Source organism: Pan paniscus, chromosome X, assembly GCF_029289425.2.
Source record: "Pan paniscus chromosome X, NHGRI_mPanPan1-v2.0_pri, whole genome shotgun sequence".
Lineage (NCBI taxonomy): Eukaryota > Metazoa > Chordata > Mammalia > Primates > Hominidae > Pan > Pan paniscus.
This window is the reverse complement of record NC_073272.2, coordinates 53,711,078-53,735,802: the sequence shown is the minus strand read 5'-3', so window position 1 is coordinate 53,735,802 and position 24,725 is coordinate 53,711,078.

Below are 24,725 nucleotides of genomic sequence, written 5' to 3'. Positions count from 1 at the left end.
ATAGCTCACGAAATCCTTCTTAAAGGGTGATTGGGAGCCAGACACTTTAAACACATCACTAAGATGCATAGATTCTCTCCAAGGAGGGCATTGGAATCATTTTATTGATTATGATTTCTATTGAGTCTTGAGAAGACAGTTTCTCTAGGCTTTGAAAATATGTCTGCATGTCTGCCAGGCTTCAAAACTCATAGTGTCCTGGACACTATAATAATGAGTGTTGATCTGGTCTGAGGGGAGATAGACTCCAATATTTGAGAACAAGATGGGCAGTACTCTCATTCTGTGATTAATTATGACTCACTCTGTGGTTGGTTTCAGAAGTCATGAAGTAAATACTCCTCAGTGAGATATCCACAAGTGGCATCAAAGGAGGCTGTATAATTTACAGGAGGATGGGGTGACTGCAACTGTAGGGGAGAGACTGAAGGTCACATAAACACTATGTTCATAGACAAGAAGGAAGCTAGGTTCACAGGAGGCTGGTGTGGACAAATTCGTTGTTAATCACATCAGACCAATTTCTTACTGCATCTTTGGACACTGATCAGATTGGCAGGTCAGGTCCAGACTGCAATCACTTCCCATCTTAAATTTTGAAATGTGACAATGTTTCTCATCCTGGATATAGGTGTCCAGAAAATCCAGAAACCTTACAACCAAAGGTTTCTTGGCTGGGCATGGTGGTTCACGCCTGTAATCCCAGCACTTTGGAAGGCCAAGGTGAGAGGATCACCTGAGGTCAGGAGTTGGAGACCAGCCTGGCTAAAATGGCGAAACCCTGTCCCTACTAAAAATACAAAAAATTAGCCTGGTGTGGTGGCTCGTGCCTGTAGTCCCAGATACTTGGGAGGCTGAGACACGAGGATCACTTGAACCTGGGAGGTGGAGGTTGCAGTGAGACAAGATCGCACCACTGCACTCCAGCCTGGGTGACAGAGTGAGACTCCGTCTAAAAAAAAAAATGATTCCGATTTGAAGAAACTATTTTGACAGTTTTGTGAGTTGTTTGTTAAGGGCCTCACTCTGCCGATCCTTCCTGGTAACCTCAGCACCCCCTAGACTGACCAGGCCACAACCAGAGCCTCTCCAATCTTCAGGGGATCTCCTGCCCACCTACGTCTCCTCTATCTGTGGTCGTGCCCTGGGCCTCGGGAAAGACCAAGCTGCTCCACGATGTCCATTTCTTGCATCCCCCACTCTCACCATGGGCAACACCCAATCCAGTCCTAACAGCTCCCTCCTTCCAATGGCCCAACATCCACAGCCTTCAGCCTCAAGGAGGCCTCCTGTCCACTGATCCCAACGGCATTCCTTACCATTCACCTTCCTTACCCAGCTTACTCAAAGCTATTAACTCTCGCTCCTCAAACGCATCTCTTCATTTTCCCTCCTCCTACTCTCCTGGCAACCCCCCCTCCCCGCCACCAAACAAGTAGACAAACAATGTGCACCCTCCACAAGTGTACCTTCTCTCTCCTCTTCCTACAATAACCTCCACAAGGACTAGCACCAACTCTTCTCATGATATTCCTTGATATTCCCCTGAGAAAACAGGAGCGATTGGAGAGAAACTCTCACCACTTCCCAACAGCAGTGTGCCTGCACTTGTAATCTCAGCTGCCCCACTGGAGGAAGTGACAGGATCCTACTTGAGGCCAGCCCTTCACCTGAATCCTATGCCCTCTACTTTCTCAAGGTAGAGGCTTTTGTAGTAATTATCACTTTTTCCTGAATTGTCACATTCTTTATTTATTCTGGATTCTTCTGTCATCTACAAACATGCTCTTGTTTCTGACATTTTATACAAAATGTAATAAAACAGAAACCCGTTCCTTATCCCATATTTCTCCAAGGTAATGACACATTTCCCTGATGCTCCAAGCAGCAAATGTGTCTTCCCTTGTTCTACAACCATTATCATCACAAACCACTTAAATGCAGCTTCTATCTGCTCACCTCCCAACAGAAAAATGCTTTGGTTAAAGGCACCAATGGGCTTCATATTGCCTAACCCTATGATCACGTCCTCATCCTTTTATACTATATGTCCAAATGCCTTCAGTACATTTGACACCTCCCTCCTTCTCAAAGCCTACTCTCCTCCCTCCCTCCCTGCTTTCTCTCCTCTCTCTTTTTATGCTATCTTTTAAATTTTAGATTTGTGAAAATACCTCTCCTGGTGTACCTCCAACCATATTGGTCACTCCACTCTTTCTCACTAGCCATTGCCCATTGCTTGCTCTTCCTTTCGGCATGAAGTTTAGCCAGTTCCCCTTCTCATTCTACACTCTCCCCCGGGTTGTTTCTTCCATTTTCCCATCATACAGCAGTATCCTTATAAATCTTAGGGTTTCTGCTCACAGAAGCTTTCTCTGACTGTCCTGTTTAAAGTAGTGAGTTTGTAGACTAGCACCTAAAGTATTTGCTTCCTAACACTGATCGCAATCTGGACTTATTTATTCATTTATTGGTTGGTCTTCTGCTGCTCCCCGGTTCAGTGCTAAATTACCAACTTATATAAGACTACCAAATAGCTATTACGAGAGATTACACAAATATCTGTTTAATACTTAATAAAGAATCACTTGCGACTTTATGCTTCCTTGCCAGGGTGGAGGCATGACTGAAGAATCTCTCTTCAACTCTGCAAGAAATTTTGCAATGCGTATGCTCCCCACAATAACTCCTGTAGATTTCTGGTTATGTATAGTAAAGCCATAGGAATACTTTGCCCTGCCTTGTTTTTCTTCTTAATCATAAAATTATTTTACTGATGTTTTACATGGCATATACAATAAATTTGAGGGAAAAAGAGGAAGATGTTAGCTAATGAAAAGGTCACGTAGGCCTCCATAAAGTTTCAGAAATAATACAGACATGAACATACACCTGAGCTTGCCCCCGTAACTCCACAAACACACCACAAGCTTCAGGATAGTTTGTCTCTGATTCTCAAGTAGTCTCAGAAGTTATCAGACAATGCTGGGGATAGCTTGCTTAAGTGACGCTCTCTGGACACACATATTGAAAATGCTGATGCCACACCTTGTAAGCCCCTTTTAAAGCATGATGACTCCTGTGACGGTTAATAGTGAGTGTCAACTTGATTGGATTGAAGGATGCAAAATATTGATCCTGGGTGTGTCTGTGAGGGTGTTGCCAAAGGACATTAACATTTGAGTCAGTGGGCTGGGAAAGGCAGAACCACCCTCAATCTGGGTGGGCACCATCTAATCAGCTGCCACTATGACTAGGATATAAAGCAGGCAGAAAAACATAAAGAGAATAGACTGTCTCAGCCTCCCAACCTACGTCTTTCTCCCATGCTGGATGCTTCCTGCTGTCAAACATTGGACTCCAAGATCTTCAGCTTTGGGACTTGGACTGGCTTCCTTGCTCCTTAGCTTGCAGATGGCCTATTGTGGGACCTTGTGATTGTGTGAGTTAATACTACTTAATAAACTCATATATATATGTATATATATATATATATATATATATATATATATATAATTTTATTAGTTTTGTCCCCCTAGAGAACCCTGACTAATACAACTCCCTTTGAACTCCAAGTTTATTTTTACAGAGAGCTTGCCCTGCTACTGATGATGTATTGACTTGTATTTGGTAATCCCTTCCATTTTGAATTTCTTTATCTGTTAGTCAATTTCCTTCAAACATTTCAAATGAATTTGAATTCTACAACAGAAAGTACAAATCCTAAAGGCTTCCCTTTATGATCTGGATTTACTATGGGAATCCTTATGTCAACATGAAAGATAAAGAAAATAAAAGAGTGTTCTGTTCCAGCCTTGGGGGTGTAGAAGGCATGGACAGTGTCAGATGGAGGTAAGAGACTCTCATCACAGTCTCTCTTCTATGGGCCTTATCTTACATGTGACAGGTGTGTCAGAGAAGTGGAAGGGAGTTCCAAGTAAAGAGATTTTTTGCCCAGCTGAAATTTAGGACTCAGTTTACTTCTGCAGAAAGAAATAGCAAGATCCTTGGTTAGAGAAATGGCTGGAATTCAAGAATTTCAGTTTTTGGAGCTGATCTTTGTTCCTGCAGGGCGCTACATTCTCTGAGAAGGGAATGTGGAAGTGGCTGATTCAAGAGCCAGGAGTGTTACCATGAAGCAAGCATAACCCAGATAGGTGCTAGGTGACCCTGCAGCTGAGGCTGTGCTATGGACAGCCCTGCCCAGATGTGGGAAGGAGGATGAGGCCCCGATTCAGAGGGGTCTGCTGATGCCAGCACGGGTGGGCTGAGGCTGAGTCAGCCAGGGAGCACCAGATCCTGACCAAAATGAGAGAGACAAAAATGCAAGTTACACCAGCCAGAGAAATGGATGAGCAAATCAGCATCGTCAGCAGAACCTGAGAGAGAAGATTGAGCCTTCCCTCATAAACAACTAAGGACACTGCAATCAACATAAGATGTCATAGGCCCCTTCCCATATCACCATGAAGACTCGAAAGCCATACACACCATTAATCATCTTGGAAAGGAGTAGGGAGGTGGGGTGGAATTCTGAGAGACTGATCATTTTCAGCAAAACAGGCTGAGCATTTATACAAATGGACCATTCACATGATAGCATCAGCTGACACCAGATTAGACATAACTCCAGTATTTTCTCACCTTACTGTCCAGTACAGAGGTTATGCACTCATAATGAAAATCAGATCAGCCTTAGCAAGTAAATGCACCAGACCCCCATCAGGTCTGAGAAGCACGAATTAATTTGTGGTCTCTGCATACCATCTCTTCCAGCTCCCCCTCTGCCCACTGTCTTATCAGTCAGTGGAAGAGGGGATTGGGACATCCTTGCCTCTTCTTCTCCTTTAACCCAGGACAATTTTAACCTGTTATATATTGACCCTGACAACAGAGCACAGAAAGAGAAGACCAGAAGAGAGACACACAGAGTGGAGTAACTGATGAGAGTTATTGCTGAGGTGAGCAGGGCCTCCTCAAGGCTTGCAGCTGCCCTCCACTAGTGATTCCAGGCTCCACTGCCCTTTGCCAACACAGGCCTCATTTCCCATGGTCTGAGCCCTGGAGCTTAGAGTCAGAAAATGTTCGCAGCTCTGTGTACTGCTGGGGAAATTCATAGAACCACATGTTAGAACCACTGCACTTTCATAGTCATCTCCTAGGGTCTCAGTGCCCAGGAGCAGGCTTTCTTGGCATCTCTGGTCCCTCCCCTAGTCCCTTCTGTGGGGACCCCAAGATTTCACCTCTCTCCTCAAACCCTCTACCACATATCTATCCCCTCACTCTTAGCCACATCACATTCCCATTCTCACCTGAGATCCAAGCAGGCAGGGGGAGGGAGGAGGGCCTCGGTACTGGAAAGGGGTATGGATTCTATTGTTTTGGCAACATTCTTCTTATCGGCACTGGGTCACTCAGCTCAGATCCATAGTTGGTTACCTGGGAATCTGAAGCCTAATCCATCTGACTCCAGAGAATAACAAACAAAGGAGTGGAAACTAAGACAGGATGTATCAAGGGAGGCCACCCACAGACATGGAATCGTGACTCTCAATAGATGTGTTTGTCACAAGGGTCCTTGAACATGCAGAGACACGTGTACACATGTGTACTCAGGAGCACTCATTGCTCCCTAGAGGATCACAGTGACTGTGGCATAAGTCCCAAATGTGTACATTGGGGACGCCTGGGATGAGGCGGGAATGTAGGCACATGGTAGATCATGAAAGGTGAAGAGGCAAGATTTGTCTTTTAAAAATTATTACCTACCCTTTCTTTCAAGGCTGATTTTGACATTTGCATTACAGTTAGAGCCTCACGCACAACTATTTATTTAGAGTAAACTCTATACTAAATCTGTCTCACCTGAGAGATGAAGCCCCATTTCTCTAAAAAAGTCATAATAGTGCTGCAATGAACATACGCGTGCATGTATCTTTGTAATAGAATGATTTATATTCCTTTTGGTATATACCCAGTAATGGGATTGCTGGGTCATATGGTATTTCTGGTTCTAGATCTGTGAGGAATCACCATAGGCTTAATACCTAGGTGATGGGTTGATAGGTGCAGCAAACCACTGTGTCACACGTTTACCTATGTAATGAACCTGCACATCCTGTACATGTACCCCAGAACTTAAAATAAAAATGAAAATTAAAAAAATAAAATGAAAACTAAAAACTGTAATATTACATTGCTGGCTCTTCTGATTTTGTTATCTTGTGTAGTTGCTCTTGAGTTCAGCGGATGCTGAAATGACAACTCTTGAACACCAGAGTAAGAGGTGGGTTGAACATGTTGCTTTTCATTTATAGTAGCTTAGGTCCAAAAAAGAAGATAGACCTAGATAAATAGGGATGGAAATGTACTCACTGATATTAGGAAATGAATGAATAGATGGAGAGATTGGTGGTCCAATACATGGAAGTCTTAACCTACATATGAGAATTCATCCCCAAATTGTACTTTTTCAAGCAAAACTTTAGTTATTATTCTTCCTGCTGTGTGATGCATATTGAGTTAAGAAGCACTACTCAAGTGGGTATGTGGCATTTACATCATTTGTATATTTTCTAGTGCTCGGATGTTGGTCAGTGAGGAGAATTCCAGTGATTCGGCAGCCAAATAGATGCATTAAAAGCATCATGCAACTGCAAGCTTTTATTTATGAGCTGGTGATAAACATGTCACACAATGCCTAAAGGTGGCATTCGGGCCCGGAGGAGGTCACAGAGAACCATAGTGTTAAAATTAGGAAGAAGGTCCCTTTAGAGAGTCTGTTGATCTGCCTTATAGAATGATGCTGAGGCTTTTTAATGGAGTATGGCCTATTGAAGCTCTTAAAGTATATTTCTTGGATGGATAGATGGATAGAGTCATGATTGCATGCATGGCTGGATGGAGAGATGGATGGATGGACTTAAACAAGATTGTGCAGTGTCTGTGAGAGTTTCTTTGCTGGTATAAAGGTCTTTGTGTGATTGGCATAATAGAGGGAAGCCTGAGATCTTTCAGTGCAGACTTTTTAATGGTAACAACCACTGCAGGGATGATAGATTCAGCTAGGATTCAGACCCCTGGTCTTCCCTTGGTAATGACAATGTTACAGAGGGATCTGTATAAAATAGGCAGGCAGCACAAGTAAGTGGTCTTTTGCTTTGGAGTCATCTACCTCACAAGATACTGTTGGGAGATTAAACAAATCAAGGTATTAAAGTGTGCCCAGCACATACTAAATACTCAGTAATGTTCATTTCCAGTGTTACTTTTTGTGGTGCCTTAGAAGACCAAGGATTTGTACCTATTAAGATGAGTAGGAGTGTCAGTAGTCACATGACCATGCTCATTACATCTACAGATATTAGTATTGTAGCAGATTATATATTTTTTTCCATGTTTCAATTGTTGCTCATAATTTCTGGTCTTCAGTGAAGCCCTCCACTGCCGCTTTTTAATAACACATTAATTTTCAATAATAAAATCATCATTTGAGTGACTTATAACTCCAAGCAGAATCTATTGCACTCAGACCACCAACTTGTTATAACTTCCAATTCAATTGTACATTCCATAAAATACAGTGAGGAAACAGGCTAAAGAAAAATCACAAGATCATATCAATAGATGCAGAAAAAGTATAGACAAAATCCAACATCTACTTATGATTAAAACTCTAATACAGCTAGAAACAGAGGGGAACTTCTTCAGCTTGATAAAGAACATCTGTAGAAACCCTACAGCTTACATTATTCTTAATGGTGAGACACTAGAAGCTTTCCCGCTAATATCAGGAAAAAAAGCAAGCAAGTCCCCTCTCACCACTCATTTTCAACATCATATTGGAAGTACAAGCTAATGTAATAAGACAAGAAAATGAAATAAAAGGTATACAGAGTGGGGAGGAAGAAATAAAACTGTCTATGTTTGCAGATTACATGACTGTCTATGTAGAAAATTCGAAAAACAATAGACAATAAACCATCCTGGAACTATTAATAAGTAACAAGGTTGCAGGATACAAGGCTAATATACAAAATTTAATCACTGTCCTATATACCAGCAATAAACAGGTGAAAGTGGTATAAATCTAACCAAATATGTACAAGATCTATATGGGAAAAAGTACAAATATCTGATAAAATAAATCACAGAAGAAATAAATAAAGAGATACTTTATGTTTATGGATAGGAAGGGTCTATATTGTCAAGATGTTAGTTCTTCCAAACTTAATGTATAGATTCAACACAATCCTAATGAAAATCCCAGCAGGTTATTTTGTGGATACCAAAAAACCGATTCTAAAGTTTATATGGAGAAACAAAACACCATGAATATCCAAATCAATATTGAAGGAGAAGAACAAAATTGGAGAACTGACACTATTCTACTTCAAGACTTACTATAAAGCTACAGTAATCAACATGGCATGGTACTGGTGAAAGAATAGATAAGTAGAGCAATAGAACAGAATATAGAGCCCAGAAATAGACTCATATAAATATAGTCAACTGATCTTTGACAAAGGAACAAAGGCAATATAGTGGAGAAAAGATAGTCTTCTCAACAAATGGTGGTGAAAGACTCTACACTGACATATGAAAAAAAAAGAATCCAGACACAAAAATTAACTCAAAATATATCATAGACATAAATGTAAAATGAAAAACTATAAAAACTATAAAACTCCCTGAAGAAAACATAGGAGAAAATCTATATGACATTGGGTATGGTGATGACTTTTTAGATATAACACCAAAGACATGATCTATGAAAGAAAGAATTGATCAACTGAACTTAATTAAAATTAAGACTTTAATTAATTAAACTTAATTAAAATTAATTATACATATATATATATATATATATATATATATATATATATATATATATATGTATGCCCAGCCTGGGCAACAAGAGCAAAACTCCATCTCTCTCTCTCTCTCTCTCTCTCTCTATATATATATATATATATATATACACACACAGAACTCTTAAAATTCAACAATATAAAAATGAACAACCCAATAATAAATGGGCAAAAACCTGAAGAGACACCTCACAAAGAAGTAATACAAATGGCAAATAAGTATATGAAAAGATACTTAACATCACTAGGATGTTGTAAGTTAAAACAACAATAATATACTTTTACATAGAATGGCCAAAATCCAAAACATGTACAACATTAAATACTGAGGAAGATGTGGGTGTGGAGCAATAAGAACTCCCATTTATTGTTGATGGGAATGCAAAATGGTATAGCAACGTTGGAAAGCAGTTTGGCAGGTTTTGTTTTGTTTTGTTTTTTTCACAAGACTAAACATACTCTTACCATATGATCCAGCAATCACACTCCTTGCTATTTACCTGAATGAGTTAAAACTTATGTCCACACAAAAACTTGCACATGGATGTATAAAGCAGCTTTATTAATAATTGCCAAAGCATGGAAGCAATCAATATGTCTTTCTGTAGGTGAATGGGTACACTGTGGTACACCCAGACAATTATTTATTATTCAGAGCCAAAAAGAAACAAGCTATCAGGACATGAAAAGACACAGATGAACCTTAAATGCATATTACTAAGTGAAAAAAAGCCAATCTGAAAAGACCACATACTGTGTGATTCCAACGATGTGACATTCTGGAAAAGGCAAAACTATGAAGATAGTAAAAGGATTGGTGGTTGCTAGGGGTTGGAGGGAGGCAGGAATAAATACACAACACACAGAGGAATTATTTAGGGCAATAAGACTACTGTATGTGATACTATAATGGTGGAAACATGTCATTATACATTTGTCCAAACCCATATAATGCATGACACCAAGAGTGAACCCTAATGTACACTATGGGCTTTGGATGATAGTGATATATCAATGTAGGTTCATCAATTGTAACAAATGCACTATTCTGGTGAGGGATATTGATAATTGGGAAGGCTATGCATGTGTCGGGGCAGAGGCATATGGAAAATCTCTGTGTCTTCTGTTCAGTTTTACTGTGGACCTAAAACTGCTCTAAAAACTAAAGTCTATAAAAGCAACCCAATCAGGAGTTCCACTTTTGGCCACTATGGAGTTGGCATAGTACTGCCTATCTCTCCCACTGATTATAACTAAAGATTCTAGACCAAATGAAAAAAAAAAAAACACCAAAAAAACAAAACAAAACAAAACAAAAACAAAACAAAACAAAACAAAAAAAAACAAAAATAAAAACAAAAACACTTACCTGAGGAATCTGAAAAGTAAGCAGAAGCAGATGCCTTATACCAGAGAGTGAACCCATGGAAAAGTGACTGGTACAGGTTGAATTATAACTTTTCTTTTACTCTTTTCTCTTTCAGCTTTGATCTGGAAACAAGTCTCTTCGTGGATCTGTGCAGACCAGTGGCACAGGCGGTTGACAGAGGAAGAGAAAACTTGGCCCTGCTTTACGGATGGTTCTGCATGATATGCAGGAACCACCTGAAAGTGAAGAGCTGCAGAATTATTGTCCCTTTCTGAGACATCTCTGAAGGGCAGTGGTGAAGGGAAATCTTCCCAGTGGGCAGAACTTCAAGCAGTGCACCTGGTTGCTTATTTTGCTTAGAAAGAGAAATGGCTGGACATGTGACTAGGTACCAGTTGATGGGCTGTGGACAATGGTTTAGATGAGTGGTCAGGCACTTGGAAAAAATATGATTGGAAAATTGGTGACAAGGAAGTATGGGGAAGAGGTATGTGGATAGACCTCTCTGAATAGGTGAAAAATGTGAAAATATTTGCTTCTCATGTGAATGCTCACCAAAGGGTGACCTCAGCAGAGGAGGATTTTAATAATCAAGGGGATAAGATTATCTGTTCTATGGACACCACTCAGCCTCCTTCCGCAGCCACCCCATCATTGCTCAATGTGCCTATGAGTAAAGTGCCCATGGTTGCAGGGATGCAGGTTATGCACGGGCTCAGCAACATGGACTTCCACTCACCAAGGTCAACCTGGCCACGGCCACTGCTGAGTGCCCAACCTACAAGCAGCAGAGACCAACATTCAGTCCAGGATATAGCACCATTCTCTAGGGTGATCATCCAGCTACCTGGTAGCAGGTTGATTAGATTCGACTGCTTCCATCATGGAAAGTGTAGTGTTTTGTTCTTATTGTATTAGACACTCTGAACAAGGATTTACCTTCCCTGCAGGTAATGCTCTGTCAAAACTACCATCTATGAATTTACAGAATGCTTAATCCACCATTGTGCTATTCCATATGACATTGCTTCTGATCAAGGAACTCAATTTACAGCAGTGGCAAAGGGCCCATGCTCTTAAAATTTATTGGTCTTACCATGTTCCTGACCATCCTGAAGTAGCTGGCTTGATAAGACTGTGGAATGCCCTTTTAAAGACTCAGTTACAGTGCCAGCTAGGTGGCAATACTTGCAAGGCTGTGGCAAAGTTCTCCACAAGGCTGTATATGCTCTGAATCAGTGTCCAGCATGTGGTGTTGTTTCTCCCATAGCCAGGATTCACAAGTCCAGGAATCAAGGGATGGAAATGAGAGTGACACCACTCACTATTACTCCTAGTGATCCACTAGCAAACTTTTTGCTTCTCGTTTCTATGTCTTTATGCTATGCTGGCCTAGAGGTCTTAGTTCCAAAGGGAGGAATGTTTCTACCAGGAGACACCACAATGAATCCATTGAACTGGAAGTTAAAATTGCCAACTAGCCATTTTGGTTTCCTCATGTCTCTGAATCAACAAGCAAATAAGGGAGTTTCTGTGCTGGCCGAGGTGATTGATCCTGACTACCAAGGGGGAAACTGGACTGCTCCTCCACAATGGAGGTAAGGAACAGAATGTCCAGAAAATAGGAGATTTCTTAGGGTGTCTCTTAATATTACCATGCCTTGTGATTAAGATCAATGGGACACAACAACAACCCAATAATGCAGGTAGGACTACTAATGGCCGGGAGAATTTAGGAATGAAGGTTTGGGTCACCCCACCAGGTAAGAAATACAATTAGCTGAAGTGCTTGCAGAGGGCGAAAGGACTTAAGGAATGGATAGTGGAAGAAGGTAGTTATAAATACCAAGTATGATCATGTGACCAGTTTTACAAACAAGGACTATAATTGTCTGAGTATTTCTTCTTTATTTTGTCATGAAATGTATGTGTGTATATGCACAGGGATGGAGGTTGTGCCTATATACACGTTAAACAAATAGCTTTTTTCCCATCTTTTATCCCCTTATCATATGAGATTTATTGACTTTACATTGTAGTATTTAAGTTACAGGATATCACGGAGAAGAGTCAACATCACCCAAGTGCATCCTTATCTGGGGAAAGGGTTAGTGCGTTTTTGGTTTTACATAGGATACTTGTATCTTGTTAGGTGGAAGCACAACCTCATTATTATATTTACTTGGAGATTAGGAATGGTTTAAAGATATGTATTTGGGTGCCAAGTTGACAAAAGGTGGACTTGTAATACTTAATTTTACGTGTCAAGTTGGCTAAGCCATGGTATCTAGATATTTGATCAAATACCAATCTAGGTGTTGCTGGGACACTATTTTTTTAGATCAGATTAATGTTTAAATCAGTAGATATTGAGAAAAGCATACTACTCTCCGTAATGCAGGCCTCATCCAATCAGTTGAAGACCTTGGGAGTAAATAGGCTGGAGTCCCCTGAGGAAGAGAGAATTTTGCCCCCAGACTGTCTTCAAGCTTGATCTGCAATATAAACTCTTCCCTGAGTCTCCAGAGTACCAGCCTATCCCGCAGATTTTGGATGCCACAGATTTTGGACTTGGTAGCCTCTACAATCATGTGAGCCAATTCCTTAAAAATAAAAGTCTTCCTTTGTCTTTTCTCTCTTTCTATATGTTTGTGTGTGTGTGTGTATAGATAGTGTGTGTATATATACATATATGAGTGTGTGTGTGTGTATATATATATATGCACATTTGTTCTGTTTCTCTGGGGGACCCTAATATTTTAAGACATCCAGCCATACTTCTTCTAAAACTTATATATAAATGCAAAGAACCTAGAATAGCAAACTCAATCTTGAAGAATAAGGTTGTATTGTTTGTCAATGTTTTCTCCCCCAAAAACCTGCCTTGATTTTAATCAGTTCCAAGCTGGTTGTATCTTTAAATGTACATGCACCTATATGTATTTGGAATATTGCCAGAGTCATAAGAAAACTATTATATTTCTCTGAAAACATATCATATTTTACATAATGAAATTAGGCCATGACCTTTCAAATGTATAAAATATGCAATTTTTTACACTGTCCTCTTGAATTGTGGTATAAACAATACAGGATTACTTTAACTCTCATACTCTGATGAAATCACAAGCCTAGGATCCAGTCCATATTAATTTGTATGTCCTCAAGTGTTTATGTGTGAAAACATTATGGAGTTTTTGCTCTATTGCACCACTGAAGATTGCCTAAGAAAGCAGATTTCCCCAGAGCCAAACTTATTTTCCCATCAGCAGAATATTATGACCTGTGGTGGGATAACTCTCAGAGGGCTCTATAGGAAAGAAATTAGCACAATCAATTTGATATTATGAAAAGAAAACGCATATATACTGTTGGTCACACAACTGGCAGAAGTAAAAACAACATAATAATGCTCTGGGCCCCCGCGCCAATAGCAAGCATGAGAGTGCTGGGGCACCTGAGAGGGAAGAATGTATTGTGGAACACCTAAATCCGTGGCAGCTGCACAACACGCATATGCTTACATGGTGGGCAGGATACTGCTTCCCACTGCTATCACAAAGCAGGAGTTGGACCATCCAATGGCTACTTCACATGCTGCCCTGATTATGGTACCATAAAGAGTAATGCAAATGTTTTCAAAGGTCCCTTTCCTACATCCCTATTCTAATCTGCAAGTAGTTCCCCTTGACAAACTACCATCCAAGTAATATTAAATAAAAATACACAGGTATTGGTGTTGACAATTGAGACAACACATTGGAAATTTCTTCAGGGAGGTGTTTAACAATTATAAAGGAGCATAAAAATATTTTCCTGGCCGGAGGTGCAGTGGCTCATGCCTGTAATCCCAGCACTTTGTAATGGTGGATAACCTGAGCTCATGAGTTCAAGACCAGCTTGGCCAACATGGTGAAACCCCGTCTCTACTAAAAAATGCTAAAATTAGCTGGGCATGGTGGCAGGTGCCTGTAATCCCAGCTACTCGGGAGACTGAGGCAGGACAATCTCTTGAACTCGGGAGGCAGAGGTTACAGTGAGCCGAGATCGTGCCACTGCACTCCAGCCTGGGCAACAAGAGTGAAACTCCGTTTCAAAAAAAAAATTTTTTTCCTATACGTGCCTCATGAAAAGTAGTTTATCCAAACAATTCAATGTGAAGCCCACAAATTCTATTCACACATCCTTTTGTCACACATTCTTTTGATTCAAAACTTTAAAAGTGGATCTCATCTTTTTATTAACCTCAGACTTCCAAAACACAAATAAATTTCATCAGACATTGTGTTTTTGCTTTTTTTTTCCTTTTGGTCAATCCATGAGACTGAACAAAAACATTTCAAAACCAGCAAGACATTTACACTACACATATCCTTTATACCTTACTGGAAACAGGATGGGGAAAAAGAGATCTAAGGAGAAGAAAGACAGGTCGTATCATAAAAACTAAATAATAAGTTAAGAACCATTGTTTATGAGAACACTTGGACACAGAGCGGGGAACATCACACACTGGGGCCTGTCGGGGGGTGGGGTCTGGGGGAGGGATAGCATTAGGAGAAATACCTAATGTAAATGATGAGTTGATGGGTGCAGCAAACCAACATGGCACATGTATACCTATGTAACAAACCTGCACATTGTGCACATGTGCCCTAGAACTTAAAGGCACATGTGCCTTTAATTATATTAATTAATAATTATATTATTATAATAATAATTATATTATTATAATAATAATAAAAAGAACCATTGTTTACCCATCTTCCTTGCCGCAGAGTAGATCATCCCAGTATTTCCCAGATTAACTCTAAAATTACTGGGAAAATGATCGTTGCTTTCCTATAACTAGATCAAATCTCATACTGATACAATTTTTTTTTGTCAAAATACTGGTTCTTGCTGCTTCTAATGACCATTCCTAATTGTATAGTTCCCAAAAAGTTCCACCCAAGCAACTGGCTAAAATCAATATTCATACATCTGAATCAATTCTGATCTAATCATGAGGATTAGAGTCTTGGATTTATTTCTACTGTCATTTTAGGAGCCTAGGCTCTTTTGCCTTTCTTCTGGCTCTCATGATGGCTCTTCTCTCTTTACTTCTCTTGAGCAGCTCCTCTGGTAGATGACAGGTCTGTATGGTACCAGGGCTGAAGGTCAAGTGGTTAAGGCCCTGCACTAGCGTTTTCCAAGAGGATGGATTCTGCCCACTTGGGCTCCTAGAATTATCCTCCCTATAGATCTGGCAGTAAAGATATTTGCATTTATTTTTATCTTTATCATAGGAGGAAGAGATTTTTACTTTCCCTTCAGCCCAGTAAGGTGCCATGGGATTGAGGATTTTCTGTCTTATGTTCTCCATGAATATCTTTTTCTTCTCAGGGAATGCTGACCTTTCCCATTGCCTCTCTTGTTGGGTCATCTCATCTTCATACTGCAGTTGGAGCAGCCCCTCTGGCTGAGGGTTGACGTAGTTGCTACAAGGACCATGGTTGAAGTTAATTGGGCCCAGGTTTTGCATTTCAGGGAAGGATGTTTGGGAGGTTGATGTAACTTTCTGGGACATTTCTTTGGTTGGAATCAGAGATGAATCAGAATTCAAAGTTGGAGTGACTCTCTGTGGTGGATCCATGAAGTTACAGTCCCAGCTTGAAGCTCTTATTGGATCTTCAGGGCTGGACAGGAAATTGAAGCTTGACGTTCTCAAATTACTTGAAATTAGTGAGGAAAAGACCGCAGCCAAAAGTTGTTAAACTGCAAAAAAAAGTGGTGGAGGTAAAAGAAAGAACAGGGAGGGTCACAAAAACACTTTGTATTTTTTTATGGTAGAAAACATCTTTCTACCCCAAATAGAAATTATACCAACAACAGTGAAGCATGTTAATAATTGAACATACAGTGAAAGTCATATTAAAGTGGCTTCCTTGGTCCAGGCTTGCTCCCCTCCTGAAAGCATGGAAGCCAAAGGTCTACTAGTTTTCTAATTATTATGCTGTATCTTGTGAATTTTATACCATTAGCTGCAATGAGCACACCTGACACCCAGGTCTTGGTTTCTTTATACCATTCTCTAATAAAAGGAACCAGGGCTTCTGGGATAAATGGCTGATTCTAGAAGACTGAGGCGACATGACATCTAAATATAATGTGGCATGCTGGAAAGACTGAGGAATTGTTACAGACTGGTGCCTACACAAATAACCCTTCAGTACTCATCCAAGACTTAAGGGGATGTTTTTCCAATCAGGGTCATTAAAAAGATTAATTAACCCAATATATATTCAAAGAAGCCTACTATATTTCAGGCAGTATCATGAAACAGTATCCTACATGCTATGTTCCAGCCAATCTGAACAACTTTCTGTTCATCAGATGGCCCATTTTCTCTCTGATTTTCATAACCTCACCCATGTTGTTCCCTCTGTGTACGATGCTTTCCCTCTCCATCTGGCTAATTGCTACTTAATCTCCATCTTTCAAGTTACACTTATATTTCTCTAGGAGGCTTTGTCTGCCTTCTTGAAGTTAGATTATTTCCTGTTATGTGCAGACAAAGTCCATACAATTGCCTTCTCCTTGATACAAAGCACTTATCACAGTTTCTTGTCAGTGCTTATTTTATGGAATCTTTCCTAACAGAGTAGGAGTTCCTTGAGGGCAGGGGTCATATGTATCTTTTCCCCCCTTGAATCCCAGGACCTAACATAATTTAGGATACTATTTTATATATCTAGAGTGATAGTTAAATATCAGACATTAGTAAGGGGTAATAATCAAGTATGAAACCACACATCAAAAATTCCTACTCATCCAACAAAGGTTAAATCTGGATGGAAGAGCATAGCTAATAATCTTTATATTTTTACTGGGTGGAACATGGGAATTCGTAATAAATTCCACAAATAGAACAATATTTTATTCAGGTTCAGAATGAGATGACTGGAAGTGCAATCTAATTTCTGGCGTTTCAGGAGGTTTCCTTGCTCATAATAGAATCCACATAGCAAGTGTCAGGCCCTTGTTTTCCATTGAATGTCATTGTGTCTGAATATGGTGCCTGGAATTATAGCCACAATTTTGGTAACACAAGGAGATCCTGGCTGAGGAGAAGCCTATCCAGTAAGGACAGAAGCCCAAAAATACAGAGTTTGTTACTTTACAGTGTCATAGAACTATGAAATTAATCATGCCTGAAACCATCATACCTATGGACTTTTTGTCATATGAGATAATTTTTCATCATAGATTAAACCTACTTAGTCATGTTTTCTGCTATATAAAAAATGTATCTTAACTAAGTTACCCTAGCTCTGTCAAGGGGTTCATTTCTGGTCCTTTCTCATCACCAGGGAGATATGGATCAGTTGTCTGCTGACCCTGGGGACCATCTCAGAGAATTTGACAAGCCTCATCCATCCCCTTTGGCTCCTCAATAGATTCATTAAACCCACTCAGGGTTGTGCCTGTTCCTACAATGTTCATTGAAAAGCTGGGACTCCACTGTTGGTACGGATGACTACAAAATAAGCTATGAGGATTAGCTCCATAACTTTGCAGCATATTATTTTACCTCTTCTTAGTACAACTTAACTAAGGATAATGTGAAGCATGTACATTGAAAGTATAAACAAAAAGAAAAGTACTGGTGAGGTAATGGGGTGTGGAAGAATGACACTGATGTGTAGCATTTGCTAGCTAATGTCTGTGGTGTAAATACTTCCATCATCGCAGATTTCAAGTTGTTGACAATTTCATAAATGGTTTGAAAAATTCCTGGGTATTTAGAGATCAGCTTTTGTGACTTGATATGATCTGGGTCCAGAACACCACTGAGTGCTGCTAAGCTAAATGAGATTTTCAGGGGTCCTGGCACCCTTCATCTCCTCACTGATGTGTGACTTATGCAGGCCCGTGGTTAATGGTACCTCCTAGCCTGTAACTAGGCTGTCTGTATCCTTCCATTTCCCATACTGAAGAGAGCAGGGGCAGTAGGGATGGGTCTTGTGGTCTCATCTTCACAGAATGGATGAAGTCATAGGAGCCATGTTCAAGTCTCTGACCAGGGCTCAAAATTTGTCTGTCTCTCACTCCTCTTACCCCTCAGATGTGTACAGCAAAACTGAGGCACCCAGAGCTACAGTAACTTGCCTAAAAAACAGTTAGTAAGTGATGGAGCTGGAAATTCTGCTTCAGATCTTCCTATCCCCAAAGCCAGAACTCTTCATATCTGTGCCATGAGGCCTTTCTTAGGGAACAGGTACAAAAAATCAGAACATTTTACTGGCTTGTTCTGGAGGATCAGGACAAAGGTATGTGTGATTTAGTGATATATCATGATATAAAGACTGAAGAGAAAGAAAGCTTCAGTTATAGTTCTTTTATTTAACAAGAGAAAATTATTATCCAGAGCAAGATTGTCATATAAAGGTTAAGACTTGCTTTACTTCCTTTTTAATCCTACCCCTGGAAAAGATACTAAAACTAATTAAGCAAATAATCAAATAATGTTGGAGAGGATAAGGGATATCAGTTACCTTCATACACTTCTGGCGAGATTGGAATCCAGGCTAAGAATATGCATTGCATCACAATTTCAGTGTAAAATCTATACGATCCAGACATATTACTTATAAAAAACTTTTCATGAAATGATTGGACAGATATACAAACGTTTCTCTTTTTTTGAGTTGTTCAAATCCTCTAAAGTCTTTTTTTATTGTATTTTTTATTATTATACTTTAAGTTTTAGGGTACATGTGCACAACATGCGGGTTTGTTACATATGTATACATGTGCCATGTTGGTGTGCTGCACCCATTAACTCGTCATTTAGCATTAGGTATATCTCCTAATGCTATCCCTCCCCCCTTCCCCCACTCCACAACAGGCCCTGGTGTGTTATGTTCCCCTTCCTGTGTTCATGTGTTCTCATTGTTCAATTCCCACCTATGAGTGAGAATATGTGGTGTTTTGGTTTTTTTGTCCTTGCGATAGTTTGCTGAGAATGATGGTTTCCAGCTTCATCTATGTCCCTACAAAGGACATGAACTCATCCTTTTTTATGGCTGCATAGCATTCCATGGTGGATATGTGCTACATTTTCTTAATCCAGTCTATCATTGTTGGACATTTGGGTTGGATCCAAGTCTTTGCTATTGTGAATAGTGCCGCAACAAACATACATATACATGTGTCTTTATAGCAGGATGATTTATAATCCTTTGCCTATATACCCAGTAATGGGATGGCTGGGTCAAATGGTATTTCTAGTTCTAGATCCCTGAGGAATCGCCACACCAACTTCCACAATGGTTGAACTAGTTTACAGTCTCACCAACAGTGTAAAAGTGTTCCTATTTCTCCACATCCTCTCCAGCACCTGTTGTTTCCTGACTTTTTAATGATTGCCATTCTAACTGGTGTGAGATGGTATCTCACTGTGGTTTTGATTTGCATTTCCCTGATGGCCAGTGATGATAAGCATTTTTTCATGTCTGTTGCCTGCATAAATGTCTTCTTTTGAGAAGTGTCTGTTCATATCCTTTGCCCACTTTTTGATGGGGTTGTTTGTTTTTTTCTTGTAAATTTGATGGAGTTCATTGTAGATTCTGGATATTAGCCCTTTGTCAGATGAGTAGATTGCAAAATTTTTCTCCCATTCTGTAGGGTGCCTGTTCACTCTGATGATAGTTTCTTTTGCTGTGCAGAAGCTCCTTAGTTTAATTAGATCGCATTTGTCAATTTTGGCTTTTGTTGCCATTGCTTTTGATGTTTTAGACATGAAGTCCTTGCCCATGCCTATGTCCTGAATGGTATTGCCTAGGTTTTCTTCTAGGGTTTTTATGGTTTTAGGTCTAACATTTAAGTCTTTCATCCATCTTGAATTAATTTTTGTATAAGGTGTAAGGAAGGGATCCAGTTTCAGCTTTCTACATATGGTAGCCAGTTTTCCCAGCACCATTTATTAAATAGGGAATCCTTTCCCCATTTCTAGTTTTTGTCAGGTTTGTCAAAGATCAGATAGTTGTAGATATGTGGCATTATTTCTGAGGGCTCTGTTCTCTTCTATTTGTCTATATCTCTGTTTTAGTACCAGTACCATGCTGTTTTGGTTACTGTAGCCTTGTAGTATAGTTTGAAGTCAGGTAGCATGATGCCTCCAGCTTTGTTCTTTTGGCTTAGGATTGACTTGGCAATGCAGGCTCTTTTTTGGTTCCATATGAACTTTAAAGTAGTTTTTTCCAATTCTGTGAAGAAAGTCATTGGTAGCTTAATGGGGATGGCATTGAATATATAAATTACCTTGGGCAGTATGGCCATTTTCACAATATTGATTCTTCCTACCTATGAGCATGGAATGTTCTTCCATTTGTTTGAAATATACAAACATTTCTAAACAAAGGTATTTACACTACCTATATTTGAAACTGTGGAAAAGTGGAAACAAATATACACCTGTAAGGGTTTAACTGCAATAAATAGGCTACTTCCATGCATGGAGTTATATACATTTTACATTCTAAGTATGTCTTGAAATATTCAGTCTACATCCAGTAAATAAAACTTGGCCTCCGTTAGAGTAGGTGTTAAGATCACAAAGAACATAAGACTCCAATGTGTTGTTTTGGAGTCAAAGTATCTCACACATGCTTTTTGTGTTAGTCCAAGCCTTTGAGAAGCTGATACTGAAGTAGGATTCAACCTGCACAAAATTTATGAGGGGAAACAAATAATACATTTATTGGGTGAGAGTGAATGGCAGACTAGGGGGAGCTGGGTCTGAACTTGGGTCCCTCAGGTCTGAACTTGAGTGAGGAAGAGAGAGAAATAAGGAATCAGGTGGGATGAAAGCATTTTAGATTGCACACCAGTTCTAAGTAGAGTTTGGAAAGGTCGTTGGGGAATCCTTGAGCCAAAGTTGGTCATCAACTTGTTTCTAGACAAAATGGAGTAACAGTAACCAGATTTAACCTCCCACCTGAAACAACCCTCCCCCACCCCCATAAAAAAACAGACAAGATAGATAAAACAACGACTGGAAAGTCACTGTACATCAGGCAGCAAAGGACAGTGATCCTGGAGAGAAAGGAAACAAAAAAGGTGGGACCAAAGATTGCCTCAATTTATTGCCTTGAGAGAGCTTTCAGGCTTCTGCACATGTAGAGGGAAACCAGGTGGAGCCCAATGGACTCCCTGAGCTGAGTGTCTGAGGAGATCAAGACAATTGGAGCTCAGAGAGTACCAGAGAAGAGAAAGTTGCAAAGGGAGAGAACCCCAGGGATCTTAAAAGAGTCTCTCTCAGGTATTCAGCAGATTACTGTTCTGAACATGCATGTTAGGTAACTTCCTGAGGCCAGGGAAAGAACCATCTCATAGGATTAGAGAGGAGAGTAGCTAGCACATGTACAGGACTGGAAATAGTGCCTGTTCTCACCAGTCACACTAGAAAACCTCAAGATTCATAAGACATTCGGTAGAGTACTCATAAGGATCTTTTTTCTCAGTAGTGTGGTGTAACTTAGCCCTAGACTGAGCACTATTTCAGTCCTGCCTAACAATTCACATGAAATATAAGTAAGTAAATGAATGAATGAAAGAGCAAACACATAAATAATATTGGAGAATATGAAGGATAATGGTTACTTCTATACACTCCTGGTGACACTGGAAGGCAAGCTAGGAATATGCATCAAGATTTAAATATAAAATCTATAAGGTCTTAATAGGGTCTCCCTCAGCACCTCACTGTGAGGTAACTTCCTGAGGCCTAGAAAAGAACCATCTCACAGGATTAGAGGGGATAATACCCAGTGCTCTTGCAGAAATGGGAATAGCATCTGTTCCCACCAGTCAGGCTATAAAACCTAGCAGGCATGAAAATAGTCATTAAAATTCAACCCATAATTAGAAGATAAGTCAATCAATTGAAACTGACCCAAACATTAGAAATAGCATATTAGGATATTAAAACAGTTACTATACCTATATTCCGTATGTTCAAAAAATTAAGTTGAGTCGTGAAAAATATCAACAAGACACAAATGACCTATAGATAAAAACAGCAATGTGAAAGATTAAAAATACACTGGATGAGATTAATGGTATATTAGATATCGCAGAAAAAAAATACCAAACTTGATGACAGCAATACAAATGATCCAAAATGAAACCACCAAGAAAAGACAATAATTTAAAGAAACTAACAGAGTATCAGTGAGCCAGAGGACAACTTCAGATGGTCTCATACATTTGCAATTGGAGTTCCTGAAGTAGTAGAGCAAGGGGTGAGGACAGAGAAAATATTTGAAGAAACAATGGCCAAATTTTTTTCCACATTTTATGAGAACTATAAATGCACAGGTACAAGAAGCTCAACAAGCCTGAGCACAAGTAACATGAAGAAAATTTCTTTTTTTCTTTTTCTTTTTCTTTTTTTTTGAGACAGAGTTTTGCTCTTGTTGCCCAGGCTGGAGTGCAATGGCATGCCATCTCGGCTCACCACAAGCTCCACCTCCCGGGTTCAAGCAATTCTCCTGCCTCAGCCTCCCGAGTAGCTGGGATTACAGGCATGTGCCACCACACCCGGCTAATTTCGTATTTTTTAGTAGAGATGGGGTTTCTCCATGTTGGTCAGGCTGGTCTCAAACTCCTGGCCTCAGGTGATCCGCCCACCTTGGCCTCCCAAAGTGCTGGGATTACAGGTGTGAGCCACCGCACCCAGCAAAGAAAATTATACCAAAGCACATGATAATAAAATAGCTCAAAACCAGTGATACGGAGAAAAGTCCTAAAACCAGCCAGATAAACAAGACACGTTAATTACAAAGAGGAAATTTCTTTTCTGAACAATGCAAGTGAAGACATACAGGGATATCTTAAAGTACTGAGTGAAAAAAAAATCCCTGTCAGCCTAGAATTCTATACACAGTACAAATAACTTTTAAGAACAGTGGCAAAATAAAGTCTTTTTCAGACATACAAAATCAGAGAATTCATCACCAGCAGAACTGCATTACAAGTAATATTAAAGGAAGTCCTTCAAGCAGGAGGAAAATGACACCAGATGAAAATATGGATCTATACAAAGGAATGAAGAGCACTGGAAATATTAACTGTATGGGTTAAGGTATATGATTTCATTACTATTTAAACTCTTTGAAAGATATTTGTTCACGAAAAAACAATGTAGTGTAGGGATTTTCACATATGTAAAAGTAAAATGTATGAAAAGTAACACAAAGATTGGGAGGAAAGAGATGGAGTATGCTGTAACATTCTAATAGTATAAATTAAGTTATATAATATTACTTAAATGTATACAATGACAGGTTAAAAGTATATTTTAAACCCAAGAGCAAACACTGAAATAACAAAGTTATTGCCAATAAGCTTACAAAGGAAATAAAATGAATCCACAAAAATAAACAAAAAAAAAAAGCAGAATAAGGGAAAAGGGAACAAAGGGCAGATGGAATGAACAGACAATAAAGTCAGCCATCACAAGAGTCCCTTGCCCCTTGGGAACAGTCCTACCTTAGTGTCTCTGCTACACTCAGTCACAGGCAAAGAGCAGCCTGCAAGATTTGTGGTCTAGTAAAAACATGGAGATGCATTTTAGAATGTAGCAGCTGGTGCCCTCTGACAATTACATTCCCTGTACGCAGAATTCTAAGCTGCACTTCCTAATGGAAGGTCATACCTTTGCATCTTGTTTAGAAAACTCTTCTCCACATCCTGGCTAACTCCTCCTATCCTTTTAGTTCTGAGATTCGTGGCACTTCCTCAGGGGAGCTCATCTGACTTGCCCAAAAGCCAAATGCTGACAAAGTACTCTTCATTCTGACATAGGTAGTGCTTACACGTTTCTTGTAATTGCTTGTGCAATTCTCTATCCTTCCCACGTCCCCTAGACTGTGATTTTAAAATTGTGACACAAGTGCCCAGCTCAGTGTGCTTGGAACTCAGAGCATACAAACTCCTCTTTGTGTGCATGAGCTGTACTCGGTGCCTACAGCATTGCTCCTCTAGATACCACTGTTCCCTTACTCTTCACAGTCTTCAAGTATCTGCTCACATGTCATCTTCTCAATGAGGCGGACCATGAACATCCCATTTAAAATGGCATACGCACCAACCAGCACTCCCAATCCCCCTTTCCTGCTCTACTTTTCCTGTAGCATGAATTGCCAACTACTGCACTGCATTATTTGTTGACTTATTTAAATTTATTATTTATGACTGTCTCCCCCACAAGAATATAAACTGAACAAAGGCAGGCATTTAAGACCGCTTAGTGCACTGGAGAATCCCCAGCTCCTAGGACACTGCCTGGCACACAGATGGCCCTCAATTAATGTTTATATCTGGAATGAATGAAGTGTCTGGTACAGAGTGGGTGCTGAGGGAATTACAGCCTTTATTATTGCTGATTTCCTGGTTGAATGAAACTGGAGAGGAGAGGAGATAGTCAATCACAGAACAGT